Here is a 20,485-nt window from a genome sequence, read left to right as displayed (position 1 = left end):
TTTTTGTACTTTTGCCCCGCTGATTGTTTCATGGTTTCGACTCCCGCTTCGCCCACGACTACGCCTCTGCCTGCCGTCCGCCTGTTCATCTGCCCCGCTGACAGCTCTCCTGCTACCGGACCTCCCTGCACGTCTACCGACTACGAGATTGCCTCTTCCCTCGGCACCGTGCTTTTTGTTTGTTTTATATTTGTTTGGCTGGATCTTCGTGTATTGACTTTGCTTGTGTTTACTACGCTCCTGGGACTCGTCCCGAATAAAGCCCTAACGTGACTTTATTTAACTATTGTTTCTGAGTCGTGCATTTTGGGTCCAACCCCCACGCACCCGTCTCACAGTGCACAGTATAGTCAGCCCCATAATGTTCAGGACAAAGATTTTTTTTATTTTTTTTATTGATCTGGCTCTGTACTCCTGTAGGGTGCCATTTGTCAAACAACACTTTAATAAAAAGCTTTAACCACATGTGAGTTGTTTGATTACAAATCTCAAATTGTGGAGTATATGGGGAGTATAAAAAGTTGAAAAGATAGAAGCCCGCACACTGATATACTCAGACCTTTTCAGCCCAGCACCTGACTAAACTGGATGTGCATATGCAGGTGATCTGGAGTATAAAAAGTTGATGATATTTTAGACTATTTTCTCTCTAAATGCTTAAAAAAGTGACATTTTGAAATTGTAATGTTTTTTTTACATTTGCCGATGCAAAATTTGCAACAAAAAGAGAGTGCAACTTTTTACAAAAGGAACCCCATATACTCCACAATTTTTGATTTGCAATTAAACATTTCAGATGTGCTTAAAGTGCAGATTTTCAGCTTTTATTGAAGTATAGTTTTGTGTACTATATATTTATTTTACTGTGCACTTTTTTACACTTTTTTACACATAGCCCCTCACTTCAGGGCACCTTAATGTTTGGGACATATTAATGTTATATAAATTAAAGTAGTCATGTTTAGTACTTTTTCACATATCCTTTGCATGTAATGACTGCTTGTGGTCCGTGACCAGGTGACCACCAGGCGAAGCTCTGCCAGACACCACCTCTGCTGGAGATCTGCCAGACCTGTACTGCAGCAAACGCTGTCTGGCCCAGACTCACAACTTTGTTCTGGCCCCCATTTGGTTTGGGTACGGTCCTTAAGTGGCCCAGATCTGGTATTACATTACATTAATGGCATTTGGCTGACGCTCTTATCCAGAGCGACGTACAGTTCGTAGACTAAGCATGAGACAATCCCCCCCTGGAGCAATGCAGGGTTAAGGGCCTTGTTCAAGGGCCCAATGGCTGTGCGGATCTTATTGTGACAACACCTGGGATTGAACCACCGATCAAGCGGGTCCCGGTCATGTACCTTAACCACTACGCTACAGGTAGCCAGAAATGGGCCGCATTGAGGCCTTAACCTGGCCAGAAGCCAACAACCCAGACAGAGAGCGACTCTGGGCCAGATATGCGTCGATTCTGGCCCGAAGTCAGCCCGAACGGATGCAGGTTCTGGCCCGAAGTCACTTACTTCTTGTGCTGGCCCAGATCTGGCCCCCCAATACATTTGATCAATGGCATACATCTGTCGGGCCGCAGCAAATTTGCATATATTGTTTTATTTTTCCTCAGCAACTACTTGTTGTTCACACAACCACCACCAGGTGCAAATGTGAGCACTCTGACATACTTGCAATGTTCCGACAGTAGGGGGAAGCAGAGTGTCGTATTTCCTCCAATCCATTTCACAAATAATGATGTTCAGGATCAGTTTAGCATTTTATTGTTGGCTACAATGGTTGTGGTAAAATGCATTTAATAACTCTCCAGCCAAATGCTAGAATGCAAGATCATGCACTCAACAAGCAGATCTCTGGGCATTACAATAAAGAACATAATGTAGGCTGACGTTTTTTGTTTCGATGCTGAGTGTGAGTTTAAGCCGCAATTGCTATTCCATTGTATACAGACACTGAACAGTTAATATGAAGTCTCATTCAATTGATTACATTAAACAGTAACTTGCCTGCTTCTAGTTGTGATTGGAGCTCAAAATGTATTTTCTCCAAGAGTGTGGTGCTAATATTTGTCTGTGGAGAAAGTATATGTTATCAAAAAATTATTAAATTATTTCAATGAAATTAAGCATATATTTTCACATATACAAGCTCTTCGTTTGCATGATAATTTTCTTTACAAACCATAATTTTAACAACCATGTATACAGCTACAATAATTTTATATTCTCCATCTGGCAATGCTGGTTAGGCCTCTCTCCCTAAAGGGAACTGGCTGTTGCTGAATTAATCAGGTATAAATCTGGCGCAAGAAGCGAAGACAAAGGGGAGAAACCCTTCCAGTAGTGTCGTGTTTGAATATTTGCTTCTTTCATTTTTGACACGCTGAGGCTAAATCTAGCTAAACAGAACAGACTTAGGCCTACTTAGGCTGCATGTTATTTATTTCTGAGTTCCAGTGCATATCTGAAATGCTCTTTACAGTAAATTTGACAAGTCAGAGCAATGATGCAATGTTTTTTAGAGTCGATGCAGTTTGTCCTATAGGCTAATAATTTCCTTATTGTTTCGGCACATTTGCATTATGATGATGATTATTATTATTAAATAAGCCCATTATTTGGCCTACTTCCTTTGTCGACATGTGTTGCTGTCAGTGGCTATGTTGTTTCTGTTTGGTCTGCCTACGGTTTCTTGAAAAACATTCAGCAACCATACAAGTCATAAACATTGTATTTTTACTGTACTGTACTGATAAAGTTAGGGGAGTTAGTTATCTGTTGGTAGCTATTAGGGGTGAGTAAGTTTTGCATTATCTGTATCTGTATACCCGACTATATTATCGGTATCCATAGCCATGGATCTGTGGTTTAACCCAAAAGTGGGCAGAGTTTCAACTGGTAGCTGTTAGATCAGCACTTTCAGAATCGGCTCTCATTTCTGTAGTACATCCAGGTGCCTTGCTATTCTAAATTAAATCAGGTACATTTTTTTATAATTATTCTTAAGTTTTATATTGAAAAACACAATGCAAGTCAGGCAAAATGGCCCCAAAATGCCAAAAAAAAAGGGAAAAAAAAGACAATCCATATGGAAGTCTCAGAGTGAATGACATAGTCTAGAACTGCCACAGCTGAGCAACAAGAGATCGAACCAACAGCACCAGATTTAACTCTGCCAGTGTATTTGAACACAAGAGCAAAATAGTTACAAAACGTGTTTTTCTATAAAGTAGCCTTTAGGCTACAATCAGCTCCAGAATTACTGGCACCCTTTGTAAAAATGTTGAATACAATAAACAGATATAATAATCATATGCTCAGTAATACATCGTGTTCCACTATCAATATGCAAATGGTCTTCAAGTTCATGCGCTCAGTTCCTTTCCTTTTTATATCACAAACTAAACTTACATCAACTGCCTTTTGATAATCACAATTCCATGCCCTTTTCCCTTTTATCAGTTGGACTTCTGAGGCCTAATTCTCTTTCATCTAATATTATCAGACTTTCGCAACTGCAGAATGCCTGGACTAACCTGGCTAACACACCCGCAAAATAAAGAAACATGTCAATGCAGAACTTACAGAAAAGTTTGGTCCAATGATTAAATCCATGATTAAATGCACACGTCAGCTGCCTGTTGTCTATAATCAGTCTGTTGATGTTACAATTCCATAATATCCCCAGGCTCCAACAAAATGCCAGTTCACTGAAGACTTTTTAAATCATTATTTAAAAGAACCTAGTAATTTCAAGAAATGTTTGGGCAGCTGTATTGACAGCTTGATTTCTGCTGGGTGGAGTGAGACAATTTTCTTTCCTTCTAAAATTTACAGCGATCTCAGAGACGGGAAACCGCCTTGGAGAGGGAAATCTTAAATCCCTGTGTTCAATAAAAGAGATAAGGAGCTGAAGTCTTTTCTTTTTACCAATGTACAAATGAAAGAGCAAAAAGGGAGAGACAGCAACTGCGAGCCACAGACAATATGACAAATGGTTTGCCAGCGTTGCAATGTGCTGCCAGGTGCACCCAAAGAGCCGATCCGCTTCAAGATTTTGTGCCAACTTCTGGTATTATTTAATTAGCTAAATAATGTCTTGATCAGTCATTTGTATATGCACCAGCTACAGCTGAAGACTGCTAGTGTAACCTAACGATTTTACTCTGCTCCCAGTACAGGAGTGAACTAGCATAATTTCTAGACCTGTCAGAAAAATAAAGTTAATTGGTTGGAACAAAAACCAGCCTGTAGACCACCCCTCCAGGACCGGAGTTGTGCACCCCTGTTGGATGAGAACATTGTTTGTCTCAGCACCACGATGCTGTGTATTTTCAAACGGTAAAGTAGGCCACTTAATTGCCTACTAGCAAGTTTTAAAATGAACTTGAATGAGAGAGCAGTGTGTGTGCGCATGCATGTCTGCATTGTCAGCAAATTTGGGGTTGATACCCAGCTTAATACGTAGTATTCTGCTGCAAAAGATAAGTCTTTGTTGTGAGGCATTTTACACCGAAATAAAATGAAAATACAGCTCCGTTTGGCTATTTGCTTTTCTCTGAGACTTTTTATATATAGGTATATATATATTTAAAATATATATACTTCAGGTATATATAGGGCAGATAACGGGTAAACGACAATCAGGTGTCCACGACAATCAGGAAGTGAGAGCAGGGGATATGAATGAATGAGAAAGAATTAACATAAAACCGACTACGGAAAGCACAGAGGGAAATAAAAGGCGAAACCTGAGGGACTTTTATGTAACATGGCACTGTCAATAACATGTTTTATTTCCTAAATATATTGCATTTTACAGACATATTGACAATGATAGATCATACAAATACAGATCAAGACTGACAGAATTAACCTGATGAAACTTCGCATTGTAATATTTCCATTAATTCATTGAAAACAAATGCATCCTCATTAACATGTCAAACAAAAATTGGGAAATTCCAACCTCCAACTCATGCAGCTCTGTTGTGTATTTTATTCCTGAAACAACAGGTAGCCTAGCTATAGGAACAGCATGCTCAGAAACAGTCGCTGTTCACATATTATTTCATTTTCATCTGTGGAAGAGATCAACCGTGCTGTTAATGCATACACTGTTTTAAAATGAACATTTATATAGCAAACAAGGTAACTTTTTTCTGTTATGGATGGACATTTCCTAGCCTATGTACAATGTTCAATGAAGAGTGGATTCATTTGTTTAGGCTCAGGGGGTAGTTTGCTTATGTGAATCCCAATAGAGCAGGATGAGCAGGCGTTTGTCTTGTTGCAGACATTCTTTGATTTATAATATTGCAATAATCAACTTGGGGTGCCAATTCCCAGTCCTCCTTTGGGAGACGGGACTTCTTTGCTATTTCTTTTATCATCTCTAATGGTTGTACCGACTGAGACAGGGTTTTTTTGCATTAAAGTGCAGAGTCTAAGCTTCACAGCATTATTCTGCACCTTGAATCAATGATCTATTATAAGATCTAGAATTTTTAGACAATTATATTTTTAGATGCCAGTGTCTAATCTCGGGGGCCTGTGGCAACATAAGCACAAAGTGTTTGTTCGTAATATTGTTTGTACTTGTTTGCTTGGGCAAGCAAAACTGAGAACAGGAGGACTACACACTTAGTGAGCATGCTGGTGCCTCTGTTCACCTGAAGCTTGTGTGCGCTTACTACAAACTGAATACTGTTGAGATTTTGTAGACCATGGTATATTTGGGGTGCAGTTTGTGTGGTTTATGAGGCCTGTGAGATTACATTCCCATGATGGATTGAGAAGATTTGATTATTTGTTTTCTTTTTGGTGTAGTTTTTAGTGTTTTAGTGTGTGTATTGTCAGTTTTTTGGTTAACTTTTTTTTTTATTTTAGTATATGGTTGACTATGTTGTCTTAGTAAAGGCATCACAAGTCTTCTAATCTCTCTTATAAGCCCCAACATGTCCCAGCTAGTACACATATGTTTTATTACATTAGTTTTAGGTATTATTTTTCAGTAGGACTGATATTTTGACATGACAGCAATGCTTTTGTGACAGAAATGTCTGTGCTAACAATTTGTACTATGCTATGTTTCTAGCATACGACAATACTCCCGAAATAAATTTTCAAGTCAAATGTCCTTAGGTAAAGTAGATTCATTTGCGCAAAATATTTCCACTTAAATATGTATCCAACATATCATCTGGAACATTTGGAATGATCTCATGCTGTTCTTAATGGTGCCAACTGCCAGGATCTGAAGGTATATGTTTCCCCACAGGTATGCCTGAAGACGGGAACCCTTCTTTGTCTGGAACAGAGATGACTCTGGGAATTGAGGAAATGAAAGAATTCTCTAGAAATGATGGCTTCTGACTCTGCGTGCTGGCCTGGGAAGAATGGCAATGAATCCAAGTGCTTTCAGGAATCATGCTTGCGAGGCAGGGGGAGAGAATACAGTGCTCCACTGAAGCAGCTGTCATATGATGATGGACATGCACAGGGGACCCTCACAAGAACCAGCTGGAGTTGAAGCCACCCGATCAATAAACAGCTTTCAAAAGAGACCTGGAGCTCCTCTCGTACCTGTCTTCTTGTTTTTTGTTTTATTTTATTTTATTTTTTTATTTTTTTGGGGGGGGAGGCAGGGGTAGGGAGGGGGGATGATTTAGAGTGATTTGAGTTTGGGGAAGTACAGCATGGGCAGAAGCAACTTATTTAGAATGAGAGTAAGATGGAGAAGTAGGCTGGTGTTTTTTTATGTAGGATCACATAATATAATGGAGCAGTGTCCGGTATCATTCCCATCTCCCCAGTGCCAGCACCGAAACTGGGGCTGTGATATCTAGCATCTGCCAAGAGATAAGTACAGGAAGGTGTGAGAACAGTACTTGCGAAAAATGTATGCGGATGGCATTCTCCTAAAAAAAAATCAGTCTCTGATCATATAAAAAAAGAGACAAGCAAAAGTCATTCATTCTGTGCCCTTTAAAACTGTCGATTCTTGATTTAGGGTTTGTCTCTTGTGCTGGCTTTTTCCTCTTTAATGTCAGGTTCCCTCTTAGCTTGGGGAAATAAAAAAACACAGTGAACTGGCATAGGTATGAGAGGAAGAAATCCATAATTGTGAAGGAACCTTTTCTTTGTCAGTCCCATCACTCTAAATGTGTTCAGTAAAAAAAGAAATGCTGTAGTTTCGATCCCTTTACTGTGCGTGACCCCCCACCCCCTGCCCATTGGACTCCGCTGTTTAATTGCATTAGAGACCAGAATGGTTGACCAGGAGGCAAAGGGTACAGGGTGTGTGGGATGTGCAAAAAGACAGGAAAGCAATAAAACTGATGAATGATCCCAGCCACTCAGGTGTGAGTTTTCCCCCTGAACCGGCCACCTCCTCTCTCAGTCCGCTCTGTCTGTGGCGCACCGCATCTGATTGGATTTTGGATCAATCGGCTTTATTTCTCACAGAAGTAAACAGGTGGCAGCAAAAGAAAAAAAAAAACAAGTTCAAGTGAGGGAGTGAGAGGCTGCTGGTTGAGTGTTGGCAGACATGGAAAGTAAACAGAGCGAAAAGCCAATTCTGTGTGATGAGACGGAAGAGTATCGATCTCACACATGCTTGGAAAAATTGAGCCCATGTGGTCACTGGGAGTTTATCACTTACACCTACTGCGTGAATATCTCGCTAATAACTAGGCAGAATGGATGACAAACTTCTCTACAACATTATTATTGTAGAGAGCTCGCAAAAAAAAGAGATGTAAGCAACAGTGGAGGTCATGTCGAGCAACCTCCATTCTACTACTTCAATGAAATTAAATGAATTTTAATTTCGAATTAAAACATCAAGCAATCCATGTGATTGAATTTCCCTGGATGCCATGCTTAGATATTAGAAAATGTGTGTTGTTTTCTCCAGACTTCTCAATCTCCAATTGCGTAATAGGCTATTTAGACTCTCCAGTCAGCCTCACCTGCATGTCTTTGGACTGTGGGAGGAACCCAGACTGGCGGAAACCCACACGAACACGGGGAGAACATGCAAACTCCACACAGAGAGGTCCCGGCCGACCGGGATTCGAACCCAGGACCTCCTTGCTGTGAGGCGGCAGTGCTACCCACTGCACCCTCCGTGCCGCCCTTAATTTGTGCTATATTAACATTTTAAAAACATTAAAGTATACTAAAGAATGTTAAATTGGAACAATTTATATTATACTTAAGTACACCTTTGAGTTATAAACATGAGCATTGTCTTATAACACACTCAAAGTGTATTGCAAGTCATGTTTCAGTGTAGTGCCATGGGGCAATAAGTATAAATTAAGTATATTAAAAATGTGCTATTTGAATACTGAACATATAAAAATATTATACTTGAAGTATACTCTATTTTTATTAAAGTATAATTGTACTTAAAGCATATGTATGTGTATACGTTCTACCCACTTGAATTTGTATTTAAGTTGCAATTAATATATTAAATAACTACAATAACAATTTTAAGTACATTCAAAGTATGTTAAATATGCACATGTTTATAACTCAGAAGTGTGCTATAAGTTATTCCAATTTAATATACTTTAGTGTATTTAAAATCTTGATATAGCACACATTTAGTGTATTTATTGCAAATTAAATACCAATTAAGATGGAAATAGCACACGTAAGTATGCTTAAAGTGCATATATTATTATATTAAATTAAGTGTACTTCGGTATAATATTTTTTCACAAGGGCATCGATACATGCAGATTATTTTGATAAAATACACGTATAAGCATATACACGTATGTTAATTTGATCATTGCTTTGGATAAAGGAATCACAATTTGAATTTATTCAACTGAAATCTAAGTATACATTGTTTCATATATTAAAGTAAAATTCACATTAAATTATAAGAAATACAACTATACTTTGAATAGGTAATAGGTATAGTGAAGTATAAATTAAATTGCATTAATATGAAGTGTATTTTGAATAAGTATATTCAAGTATAAATTAAAAGATAAGAAATTAAACTATACTTTGAATGAGTATCCTGAATTACAAATAAAAATCATGTATACTTTGATTAAGTAAATTCAAGTATACTTTTCATAAGAACTCCAAATTACCGCGATAAATATTTGTAATTTAATATACTTTTTATGTATACTAAAGTACATTTTAAAATGAACTAACATTAAAGCACACTTTTTGTAAGTAAACTTAAATACACTTCTCTGTGAAAAAGTGATTGCCCCCTAAAACTAATAACTGGTTGGGCCACCCTTAGCAGCAACAACTGCAATCAAGCATTTGAGATAACTTGCAATGAGTCTCTTACAGCGCTGTTGAGGAATTTTGGCCCACTCATCTTTGCAGAATTGTTGTAATTCAGCCACATTGGAGGGGTTGCGAGCATGAACCGCCTTTTTAAGGTCATGCCACAGCATCTCAATAGGATTCAGGTCAGGACTTTGACTAGGCCACTCCAAAGTCTTCATTTTGTTTTTCTTCAGCCATTCAGAGGTGGACTTGCTGGTATGTTTTGGATCATTGTCCTGCTGCAGAACCCAAGTTCGTTTCAGCTTGAGATCACGAACAGATGGCTGGACATTCTCCTTAAGGATTTTTTGGTATAGACAGCAGAATTCATGGTTCCATTTATCACAGCAAGTCTTCCAGGTCCTGAAGCAGCAAAACTTGATTGCAGTTGTTGCTGCTAAGGGTGGCCCAACCAGTTATTAGTTTTAGGGGGCAATCACTTTTTCACACAGGGCCATGTAGGTTTGGATTTTTTTTCTCCCTTAATAATAAAAACCTTCATTTAAAAACTGCATTTTGTGTTTACTTGTGTTGTCTTTGACTAATATTTAAATTTGTTTGATGATCTGAAACATTTAAGTGTGGCAAACACTTTTTCACACCACTGTACTTGCAATAGCTTTTGTATATACAAAATTATATTTCTAATACTCTTAAGTATACTATTTTTTCACTTGGGTCTGCAACGGCAATCTCAGTCTCCAGAATTAAATACCAATTCTCACTAAAATGTCTGTGGTAATTTTTTGTCGTCTGGCATGCCCCATTCCCCTCTCCCCCTAAATTGAGACTTGCCACTGCGGATTGCATGAATGCATCCACTCTGACTATATTTAGGCCTTTAGATCTTTTTATGACACTGAGAAAGTAATTAATGCTTTTAGGTAGAGTATCTATTTTTGGTTAGTACGGTGGACCCGAGACGACATCTCAGTAAAACGTCTGTCAGTCTACAAAAACGTCCGTGGGTGCATGGAAAACAGCCCTTAGTTGAAGAAAAACATCCCTGGGTCTATGAAAAAAGTATCGTGTCTGTGTCCTTCAATCTCAGATGTACTTCGTCAGCTGCAGCATGCTGTTCCTTCACCTGAGAGCCCTTTTTCATGAACTGAGCACCATTTTCCATAAACCGAAGGCTGTTTCCATATGCCCACGGATGTTTTTGCTACCTTGCTATCGGGTGACGTCTGTCCGTCACCTACACTACAGTCAGCCTAAAGTAACCACCAACCTCTGTGGTTACCATAAACAGGCTTTTTTTTTGTTTTTCAGTTCAGCTATTTCACCATTTTAGGAGCTAAAAATCTATTAATTGACATGATCATTAAAACACTCTACTTAAAAGTACAATTTGTTTCTTTAAACGACACCCAGTTATGTCACAGCCACTTCCGCATACGAGTACGGATATGGATAATTTAGTTGGGTTGAAGAGATAAGGATGCAGATACGGATAATGCCATACTTTTTCACCGCTAGTTACCACTATTCTAGGTTAATAATATGGTACTCTGCATTTCACGAATATTGGCTACTTACTCGCAAGCCAGTTCACTTTGGGCACGTGAAAAAAGTTTCCAAAACCCCAGAAACTCCATCGCTGTACAGTTGCCACAAATGCACCACCAATTTCCCCCTACCCTCAGTGTTGGTTCTGGTAGTTATGCTGCAGCTGCGTCCATGGCAGCCTGTTCGGCATCTCGCTATGGAACGGCAACAGTGCCAAAAGTGTCAAAGTGTCTTAGAAAACATGCCTAATCGCAGTCATTTTTGCACTTTTGCACTACTATTTTCCATCACTTCTCTCTTGTGCATGTCAAGAGACTGTTGTGTGAGCTTGTTCTGATTGTAGATTAAGGAAATAACAACTTAACTAGTATCTTGTCATAGTGTGAACAGAGGTGTGTTCAAGATCGCAAACATTAGCAAACTTTTTTTCAAGTTAGTTAACAATTTGAAAAGGTAGTGTGACCCAAACGAAATGGTTGCAGATACGAATACAAATCAGCTTGCTGGCATTGTTAGATCTAAGTTGCATCCATTTGTATTCAAAATGCATTAGTGGCAAACTAAATGGTATGTTTATTTAAAATTGTTCAACAGTAACTGTTTGCTACCTTGAACAAACCTATGATAGGAACTATAGTCACTGGGTGTTCCTGACCAAACTTTATCAGGTCCATGTTCCAGGTTGCTAACGATACAATTATATAGACACGCCCCAAACCATTCAAAGCATGAATGGCAACACTTTGTATGGAGTGACAGGGCTCTCATTACCCGCATCACTGGAAATGAGAGTTAGAGAGTTGCCTATTGATTTTTTTTGCATGCGACAGTCGACACCTTAGAGTGTCAGTGGAGAAATGTCGCATCAGCAGGCTTCTCAAGTGATCAGACCATCAACGCATTTTGGTAGGAGGTTGAAGCCTTCAAAGACACTGGGGGAAATAAGTGTTTTGAACAATTAGCACTGGGTGCCATAAAATTGCTGAATCTGTAGACTTCAGGCCGTTAAGGTGGCTACTGTTTCAGCATGTTGCTATCGTCTGATCAAAATAGAGAAGCTAGACTGGTTTTGATTATTTTTTATCTTGGTTAAATTCAAGGATTTAAACAAGGGTTAAATGTAAAATTTAAAAATTGGTTTCTATTCGCCACTTCATATTCGTATACTAGAATTTTTTTTTCTGTGCTGAGCTGTTGGAACTGCCTGTTGGCAATTTCACGGCAAAGTTTTTAAATGCTGAAATCATCTTGGACCACACATTATAAAACATCACACAATTTAGCCAACATAGCCAGCTTCTCTATATTGTGCTGGTGATAGCCAAAAAAGGAAATGATTATTGCTAATTGAGAGTTGTCGGTTTACAACCATTGCAGCATGTCACATAGTAGGTAGTAACGTCTACCAAATCAATCTAGTAAAACATTAAAGAGCTTACAACTATTAGCTCCTATCTCAATGTAACGTTACTGTACTGTACACAAAACCATTCACCGTTGTATCAGATGCCATTTCACAATTTTTAAATACAAATAGCTATATTGGCATGACAAAGTCATGGTTAATAAGTAAAACCCCATTTAACTCGCATTGCACTGCTGGCTATTAGTATCAGCATATTAATTTAGAATGGTGATTAGGCTTACCCGGGACTACTTGCTAAACATTGAAGGATTATGCAAAAATAACCACCACCCAGCATCCAATCCGAGCATTCAACGAGACCATGGTATAAGTTGTTATTGAAGTTAAAACACACTGTTACATTATGTTTGAAACATTTCCCATGGTTATCTTTCCGACAATGTAAAGTTTAACTCAATGCAATGTAGCCTTCAGTAACATATTTTTGTCACCAGGTTGGCTATAACCAGACTACTTGCATGAATTACAAATCCATAGTGTATGATGTTGCATGCACTGATATTTGTTGCATATGTTAGCTGTGAAAAATTATATGCACCTGTTCGAGATGTTCTTGTTAGCAAGTTTAAATGAGAATAATCCACTCCCATGTGTCATGTCTCGGCCAATCAGAATACTGTATTTGCACTCTGTGTTTGGTTATTTTTCAGTGCCGTAGTATAAGAAATATTACAATCTTAGTTTCACTTGGAGAAGAGTTAATGAAGCTAAAGAAAGCTAGCATGTCTCTGGTCCACACCACTCTGCGATTACCTGCATCCCATACACTCTAGTGTAGCTAGTTGATGCTTTCCTGACAATGAAATTCACCATTACATTACATTACATTACATACATTATTGGCATTTGGCAATAATTACTGGCTAACGACAACTTTCGCCAGTCTAATCTACGCTAGCATCGCTCTGACACGCCTATTTAAATTGCCTACAATTGCTCACAAGCAATATCAAATCAAAGCTAATCTACTGACAAATTCCACAGCTATTTAAGACAAATGTTCAATCACTCTACAGGTATGCAACTGGTATAAGTGATTAACAGCAATAGAGACAAACAAACTGGCTCAAGCCCTAACCTCTGCTGTTCAAATTAGCAATTTCAAATCAAACCTTACCGCGTCTAGAGGAAGGTCCGCAACGATACCAGCACACCTGGTTAAAATTATTCACCACAATGTGAAAAGCGGGCCATAGCAACCAGAAGCAACCTGTTTATACGGTGTCTAGCTAGGCCTGGATTAGATGTTAATTCAATTTTAAAAAGTATCAGTTAAAAATGATCATCTAATGTTTGAGGGTAAACCCAAGGAAACATATACGAAAAAGAGCCCTTATTGACAGTTGATCCGTGTACAACTCCGAAGCACAGTGGACATCAAACATTTATGAATATCCCAGTATATTGAAGTAGGAGATACTTACTCATTGGGCCTGTGCCCAATTGTGTCTAATTGGCACTCAAAAAAATTCAGCTAACTTTACAGAAATAGCTAGGCTGTTAACTGTCTTCTGAGAAGCATTCAGAGGCGTCAATGGTAAATTACATGTTTACTGATGATGACGGCATATAATCTCAGCAATCAAATAACACATAATACATTTATCTAAACTGCTGTTCAACTGCTGAATTAGCTTAAAATTTAGCTGGTCTAGCAGGGTATGAGCTGGTCAGCCAGCTACCAGCTGTTTCAAAATCTAGCTTGAGCTGTTTTTTTCCAGCAGGGTGATGTTTATTTCTATGTATCCATTGCGCAAATACTGAAATCCTGTCAAATATCAGTGGGATCACTCGTTTTATTATTTTATTCTTTGCACTGTTCCGCCTTCTTCGGGCCCCAAACTTCGGTCGCTTAAGAACACAAATCCTTTTCACCTCAAGGCAGGTGTCAAATTGTTTATGGATCACAGAGAGGCAGTCACTCTAGATCCCTGCTTGCTTGCAAATCCTGGCCAACACTGTCACTTTTTTTTTTTCATTGACTTTGGTGACTGCTTCCCCGTGGAGTGATAATTGAAAGAATGGTAAACAAGCATTACAAGTTATTGCCATGGTATATAGTTATTTTATCACTGCTATTAACCAGATTTTATAACCACGATTTATAATATGCCAACATAGGGTTACTACCATGGGTACATTGACATTAAGCCACCATGAGCAATCATTTGCTAACTATGTATCTTATGTAACTATGATTCATACCTTTCTTAAACAGTCTAAAGGGGCCATAATGTTAATGTAGCTAATGCTAGTAATATATTAAAATATTTTGATTTAAATAATATATGAAGAAAACATATAAGTTCATTAAAGAGTTTACTAGTGGTTAAAATACTATTTAATAATATTTATAGTTTATTAGCTGACCCTGGTCGTGGAACAGTGGACCAGCTCTTTACCTTGGCAGGGTTGCTGGCGGGGTCATGGGAGTTTGCCCATCCAGTCCACATGTGCTTTGTGGAATTGGAGAAGGCTTTCGACCGTGTCCCCCGGGGAACCCTGTGGGGTGTACTGCGGGAGTATGGGGTACCGGGGCTGTTGTTACGAGCCATGCGGTCCCTGTATAACCAAAGTGAGAGCTGTGTCCGCATTCTCGGCACAAAGTCAAGCACGTTTCCTGTGGGTGTTGGACTCCGCCAAGGTTGCCCCTTGTCACCGGTCCTGTTTGTGGTATTCATGGACAGGATCTCAAGGCGCAGCCGAGGTGAGGAGAGTGTCCGGTTTAGTGACCTCAGAATCGCATCTCTGCTTTTTGCGGATGATGTGGTTCTGCTGGCTTCATCGGACTGTGACCTTCAGCACGCACTGGAGCGGTTTGCAGCCAAGTGTGAAGCGGCCGGGATGAGAGTCAGCACCTCCAAGTCCGAGGCCATGGTTCTCTGCCGGAAAACGGTGGATTGCTAGGGTAGAAGGAAGCGTGAGATCGACAGGCGGATCGGTGCAGCGTCAGCAGTAATGCGGGCGTTGCACCGGACCATCGTGGTGAAGATTTACTGGTCGATCTACGTCCCAACCCTCACCTATGGTCACAAGCTTTGGGTAGTGAATGAAAGAACGAGATCGCGTATACAAGCGGCCGAAATGAGCTTCCTCCGTAGGGTGGCCGGGCTCAGCCTTAGAGATAGGGTGAGGAGCTCGGACATCCGGAGGGAGCTCGGAGTAGAGCTGCTGCTCCTTCGCGTCGAAAGGAGCCAATTGAGGTGGTTCGGGCATCTGATCAGGATGCCTCCTGGGCGCCTCCCTTTGGAGGTTTTCCGGGCTCGTCCAACTGGGCGGAGACCGCGAGGGAGACCCAGAGCCCGCTGGAGAGATTATATATCTCGCCTGGCCTGGGAACACCTTGGGATCCCCCAGGAGGAGCTAGAATGCGTTGCTGGGGAGAGGGACACCTGGAATACCCGGCTTTGCCTACTGCCACCGCGACCCGACTCCGGATAAGCGGGTGATGATGGATGGATGGATGGATGGATAGCTGACCCTATTATTTTTCATGTAGCCTGTATAACATTTAAAAAATATAAAACATATACCCATAAAATTGTATTTGTATTATGTTAACTCACCACACTTCATTACCCAAATATATTAAAACTCTAACTACTGAATGAAATTACTATTATATTCTGTTACACTAGCAGGGAAGAAATATAGTCTAATACTGTGTAAGTGTAAAACAAACATATCAACAGATGTTTGATCTTTTGAGCTCTCCACAGTGGGTTAGTTCACAAGGTGGATGTGCAATCACGACCTGAAAATAGATCCACAAAATCACACTCTAAAGAACACTCGAGGTGAGATTAATGTCAAGGATTTCCTACATTGAAAATGGAAATGTGAACTAAATGCAGAAATGCCTTCTTCATCTCTTTTGCCGGGAATTGTTGATTGCCTGCTCCACTTTTTATCTGACAATGTGTGTAATCCCCTTTAATGGACATTTAATATTTACACCTGTGAAGCAATCGTTTAAACAGTAATTTACATTCTGTTTCAGAGCCCTGACAGCCTATTCGTCAAAGTAAACGTGCCAAACCGTTTGCCCTCCTCAGCAATCAATCACACCCCACTTTTCCAGTATGGCATGAGATAAATTGTAGGACAGTGTTAATCAAATTGTGAGGTTTGCATAATCTCCCCCCTCCTTTCCTACAATGAGGGGATTTACCTCAAAGACATAGCTATTCAAACATCTCCGAGGATTAATCAAGCTCTTGCACAGATTCCGTTTTCCATTTTACCATCTTATTTACACAAAACCACAAAAACGTGTGCCTCTGGAAGTGTATACAAAAAATAAAAATGCAGAAATGGAAAGAATTTATTTTATTAATCTAAAGAGATGAATGATGTGAAATACATGCGCCATGTAATCAAGAGCACAAAGTATACAATCTATGGTTATTGCCTTGATGTAATAAATGCCTTTTTCTGTGGCATAATCCCTTTTGTTTGTATGTAAAACAAATACACAAGCTATGGCTAATGACCAAATTTACTATTTTATCTCTAAATCATTTGATGTGGCTTCTACCCAGTATTTAATGGGAACAATGATTCTCTCTTAATTTTCATGAAGCACTGTATATGTACAACTGCACTGAGAACAAACATAGAAACAAACTTAAGGGATTTATAGGTTTTACTAATTAATTCAATTTAATTTCAATTAACTCACCAAACATTTTCATTTTTGATTGTTTACCTGTTTCCTAGATAAGCCGATGGAAAATTTTCTTTGCCAAACTGAATTGTCACTATTTTTTATTCTTTTTTTCTCTGGCTACCTTTTAGACATTTTAAAGGGTGATTTTTGCTTCACAAAGCATTTATTCTTTCTCATGCTTTTTTTGGTTTATATTTTTTCTCCTCATGCACTAAATGTTCTTTTTCCTTCTTATCTGGTGCTATCCTCCTCCTTTCACGAAGTAACAGATATATACACTCACTTTCTTAGGTATTTTTGAGACTTTTTTTAGACTTATTAAGTCTTCTGCTTCTGTAGCATATCCACAAGGTTTGATGCACTGTGTATTCAGAGTGTGTTCTTCTGCATACCACTGTTATTTGTGTTACTGTCACTTTCCTGTCAGCTTGGACCAGTCTGGCCATTCTCCTCAGACCACTCTCATTAATAAGGTGTTTCTGAATGCAGAACTGCTGCTCACTGGATGTGTTTTGTTTTTCGCACCATTCTCTGCAAACTAGAGACTGTTGTGCGTGAAAATCCCAGGAGATCAGCAGTTTTTGAGATACTCAAACCACAGAGTCTGGCACCAACAGTCATTCCACAGTCAAAGCCACTTAGATTACATTTTCCCCCATTCTGATGGTTGATGTGAACATTAACTGAAGCTCCTGACATGTATCTGTTTGGCCAAACTTGGCTTTTGGCAGGACTGGGAATCAAACCCCAGTCCTCGGTGTGCAACTACGACAAACTTTATGTTTGACTATTTCATGTTTCAAGGCATTCTTTTAGAACTAATAAAAAAACAAATCAAGCTAAACATTAAAAAAGAATAAAAATAAAATTCATGGAAGTGTTCATAGTTCTTGTAATGAGTGCAGGAATACAACAATAAGGGTTCAACAATAAGGTTTGCCTGCCCAGATGTCAGACATGTACAGCTGTTCAGCCACTTGCCTGATAATTCACAATTCATTCCATTCCATCCTTCATTTGGTGCAACTAAGCTTGCACAGAAGACTGTGTGTAAGAGACAAAGAATGTTACAGTGTGGGGGTAAAGAAAGAAAAACGCTATTTCATGTCTGTGGCTCTGTAAGTTATTGCTTATTGATGGCTAAACTGAACACAGAAAAAGTGCTAGTCATCTCAGTAAATGTATTGTTTATCAGTATTACTTCATACAACTATGTAGCTAGATAATTAAATATGTTTGAACATCTACACTTTCATACATATTTCCAAAACCTTATAACCAATAAGATCTGGAAAGTATTTATTTGACAGATGCTCTCCTGTTGGTGGTGTAGTAGCTATAGGCATGAATGTTTGAGAGGCTGACATAAAGGCACGTTAGATAACCCCCACTACCAAGAACACAAGGCTGGTGTCCAGATGGAGAAATACACTGGGAAAGCAATGCCGCAACACCACTTTGAGATGCAGTGAAAATAAGCGACTTATTTTCCCTTCCTGGAGCAGGGAAAGCAACACATTTTCCCCTCCACCATGGCCACATAGATTATCAGGACTATGAGGACAAAATACAGGGCTTCCACAGATAGGGCCATATAATTCAAGCCCTGAATGTTCCCAGGCAGCGGTTTTGTTTTAGACTGGCTTGACAATGTTGCGACATGGGTGTGTACTGTCTCCGGAATCTTTTTCCAGTCCACACATGTACATTCACTTGAATATACAGGCACCACACTAACTAGGTTGGTTGAACATGAAAAGTTTCATTCATGCAAGCAATTGTTGCGAAATTGTTGAATGTCGAGTAATTCTTTTTTTATTTTCTCATGATACTTTTTCTTTGGTCCATTATTGGACATATTTAATTTATCCAACTTACAAATTTGTTCTCTTGTTAGGTAGAGATGTTTGGCAGATATTCAAGTTTTTTTATTCTTGTAGAACAATGCTGCATTGCAAAGCAGTATAAAATCTTGACCATGTTAGTTACTTTACCACGTTTATATAAATACTTGAATTTTGTTTAATTTAATTTAATTTTGTGAAGTAATATTTTAAGGGCTAACCCTCCTCCCTCTATTCACTGACTATATTTGGGCTATTGGCTTCAAACATGCACAATTAAAAGACATTTAAACTCAAAGATCTCAAGTGATGAGATTAGCAGAATTTTGTGGTTTAAAAGCATTATCTATGTTTTGGATTGTACACTAAAATTACTATAATAACTTACTAAGTACTATATTAACTGACAGATCTAGCTGAAAAGGTAACTGCTGACTTTTAATGAAGTATCAAGTTGCAGACGCACCCATGTTTGCTGTCATATGAGGGAACTGGAATGGAGTGCTTGCCTATTCTAACCATTCCTCATTCCTCGGGCTCAGACAGCAGGATAGCACTGAGCATTCAGTCATCTGAGACGCCACCCTGAAGAAGCAGGTCAACAGGTTCCAAATAAGTATATGTCCCCAGTCTTACGTAGCTTTTTTTTGTTGTTTATTTTATTTTATTTTTTGCTGTTACTCTGCCCTTTGTATCAAATTGTATCATGCATTAGCCAAGTTTATTTTTGCTGTATGTATGTATATTTCCAAAAAGGGGAAAGAAGGATGGCCTGAGAAATACTTATAAGTGTGCATCAACTTCAAGAACAATGCATTTACATGCATTAAACTTGCATTTAGCAGTGGCTCAATGCCCCAAAATCAGTGGTACCAAAATGTAATTATTTATTAAAATATTTTAATATATGGTTCCCAACATTAGTGGTAATATGCACTGTCAATTAATAATTTGTAAGCCTAAAGCATCAGAGGTCTGAGAAGGTGCACATGTGCTGCATTTGGTGAAGAAAACTAGCTATGTAGTGTCATAGTTTTTTGACCAGAGGGTTGAGTCCCTCTGTCTGCACAATCTTGTTAGAACTCAGTCCACACCATTCTAATTAGCCATGTTATATCACTTTGAAACTACTGTTTTGTATTTCTATGTCTTAGAGGAAAACTGAACTAAAATAAATAAAGATGCCTGAGACAGCAGAAGTGGTTTCTGCAACATTGACCACCAACTGCAAGTGCACGGTTGAAATCACGAATGTCTCCAGCAACTATTGTCTTATCAACCCCAAGTAAGATTTGAACGCTTACATCTGCTGTTTAGTGAGTATATATAGTACTGTGCAAAAGTTTTAGGCAGGTGTGAAAAAATGCTGTAAAATAAGAATGCTTTCCAAAATAGAAATGTTAATAGTTTATTATCAATTAACAAAATGCATGAACAGAAGAAGTGAATGAACAGAAGAAAAATCTAAATCAAACCAATTTTCCTCCACCAAGCTTCACTTTTGCCTGCAGACACTCATTCTTGTACCACTCTCCAGCCCTTCGGCAAACAAACAGCCTTCTGCTACAGCCAAATATTTCAATTTCATTTTGACTCATCAGTCCAGAGAACCTTGTAAGCAGAGTTTTGCTGTCCCTCACCCAGCTTTAACCCTCATACACAGCTGTTTCTGTTCCTGTTAATACATATTAAATTGATGATCATTAGCTCCTGT

Source organism: Conger conger, chromosome 2 (genome assembly GCF_963514075.1).
Source record: "Conger conger chromosome 2, fConCon1.1, whole genome shotgun sequence".
NCBI classification, from domain to species: Eukaryota; Metazoa; Chordata; class Actinopteri; order Anguilliformes; family Congridae; genus Conger; species Conger conger.
This window is presented reverse-complemented; position numbering follows the sequence as displayed.